Source organism: Octopus sinensis, linkage group LG27 (genome assembly GCF_006345805.1).
Source record: "Octopus sinensis linkage group LG27, ASM634580v1, whole genome shotgun sequence".
NCBI classification, from domain to species: Eukaryota; Metazoa; Mollusca; class Cephalopoda; order Octopoda; family Octopodidae; genus Octopus; species Octopus sinensis.
The window spans coordinates 7,609,945-7,612,444 of NC_043023.1; positions in this window are offsets into that span (position 1 = coordinate 7,609,945).

The window sequence follows — 2,500 nt, forward strand, 5'->3', positions numbered from 1 at the left end:
TTTCCACCATTATATGGAAAAGGTGCTTGCACTTAGCGGAACATTGCTAGCCAAACAAGAGCTGGCAAGCAACCTACTGCTATGACGGTCAAAGTATGACCATACTTGAACAGGTCATCCAAACACAGTGTACATAGATCAACTCACCAGAGACACTGGACGCCACCCCAAAGACCTTCTTCAACTAATACAAGAGTGAAATTGATGGTCGGCCCGAGGCTATAGTAGAAGACACTTGCCCAAGGTGCCATGCAGTGGGGCTGAACCCAGAACCATACGGTTGGTAAGCAAGTTACTTACCACAAAGCCACTGGATACAAGCCCCACCTCACTTTGCCTCTCTTTACTTGCTTACCAACCGCATGGTTCTGGGTTCATTCCCACTGCGTGGCACCTTGGCAAGTGTCTTCTGCTATAGCTCGGGCCAACCAAAGCCTTGTGAGTGGATTTGGTAGATGGAAACTGAAAGAAGCCTGTCGTATATATGTATATATATATAGGTGTAGGAGTGGCTGTGTGGTAAGAAGCTTGCTTCCCAACCACATGATTCTGGGTTCAATCCCACTGCGTGACACTTTGGGCAAGTGTCTTCTACTATAACCTCGGGCCGACCAAAACCTTGTGAGTGGATTTGGAAGATGGAAAATGAAAGAAGCCTGTCATATATATGTATATATGTGTGTGTGTGTGTGTCTGTGTTTGTCTCCCCAACATCGCTTGGTGTGTTTATGTCCCCGTAACTTAGTGGTTCGGCAAAGGACACTGATAGAATAAGTACTAGGCTTACAAAGAATAAGTCCTGGAGTCGATTTCTTCGACCAGAGGCGGTGCTCCAGTATGGCCACAGTCAAATGACTGAAACAAGTAAAAGCGTAAAGAGAGACATAAGAGAAAGCCACAAAGTACAGTGATGCACAATGTAAGGGAAAGGCATTTGTGCTTTGTGGGACCTTGCTGGGAAGCTAAACAAGGGCTGGCAACTGACCTACTGCTATGGATGCTAAAGTATGGTCGTACTCGAGCAGGTTGTCTAATACAACTCAGAGATACTGGCTGCCTCTCTGAAGATCTCCCTCAACTGATGCAATGGTAGAGTCAATCCATTTATGTGGAGCAACAGCCTAGATGCTTATGAAAAAAACTAAGATTGAAGCTGAATGGAACTCACACCTGAATGCTAAAAGCTGTCCTTAAACATATTTTGTAGAACTCATTTCACCAAGAAACAGGTGAATGGGGATCTCCTGCCTGTTTCCACTATCATAAGGGAAAGGCACTTGTGCTTTGGGGGACAAGCTAAACAAGAGCTGGCAAGAGCTTGCTATAAATGCCAAAGCATGGCCACACTTGAACAGGTCACCCAAACTTCCATCTGAATGTTAAGTGCAGCCAAAACATATCTTGGAGAACTCATTCCACCAAGAAACAGCTGCATGGAGATTTGCTTAGTTCAACCATTATACAGGAAAGGCACTTGTGCTTTGGGGGACATCGCTGGGAAGCTAAACAAGAGCTGGCAAGAGATCTGTGGATGCTGAAGCATGGTCGCACTTGAGCAGAATGTCCGAAAACAGCCCATCAGAGATACTGGATGCTTCCCCAAAGACTTCCTTTGGCTCATGTGAAACTGAAACCAACGACGTGTGGATAAAAAACGTCCAAGCAAGCTTAATAAGATGAGATGATGATGATACTAAAAGACTTCTGCAAGATGTTATCTCAATGCCCAAATATGGTTGTACTCCAGCCAGAAGTTCGAACACTATGTATGAGGGGGTGCTGAAAAGTTCCTGGCTTTGGGTAAAAGAAAATACAGGAGGATCAGTTAATTATGACTTTATTCAACATATTCCCCTCTTAGATTCACACACTTATTGCAGCAGTCCTTCAGTTTTTCTAAGCCCTATAAAAGAACTTGAAATATTGGGCCTCCAGTGAGGACTTTTGCGATACCCTTAAAGCCAGGAAATTTTCAGCACTCACTCATAGATCAATCTCACCAGAGATGTTCGATGCCTCCCTGAAGACCTCCCTAAACTAATGCAGGACTGAGGTGGGTCCCTATGCTAGGCCTACAGAGAGAATCAGAACATAAGCTGGGTTGCAATGACCTCTCTCAAGGCACATCATATGGGGGCTCTTAATTGGCACTCTGTTGATTATGATGCTGAGGGTTCCAGTAGATCCAATCAACAGAACAGCTTGCTCATGAAAGCAATATGCAAAGTGGCTGAGTACTCCAGAGACACAATGTGGTTCTCAGGGAAATTCAGTGTGACACAGAATGTGACAAGGCTGGCCCCTTTGGGATTACAGGTACTACTCATTTTTGCTGGCGAGGTGGCAGAAGCGTTAGCACGCCGAGCGAAATGCTTAGTGGTATTTCGTCTGCCGCTACGTTCTGAGTTCAAATTCCGCCGAGGTCGATAAATTAAGTACCAGTTACGCACTGGGGTCGATATAATTGACTTAATCCGTTTGTCTGTCCTTGTTTGTCCTC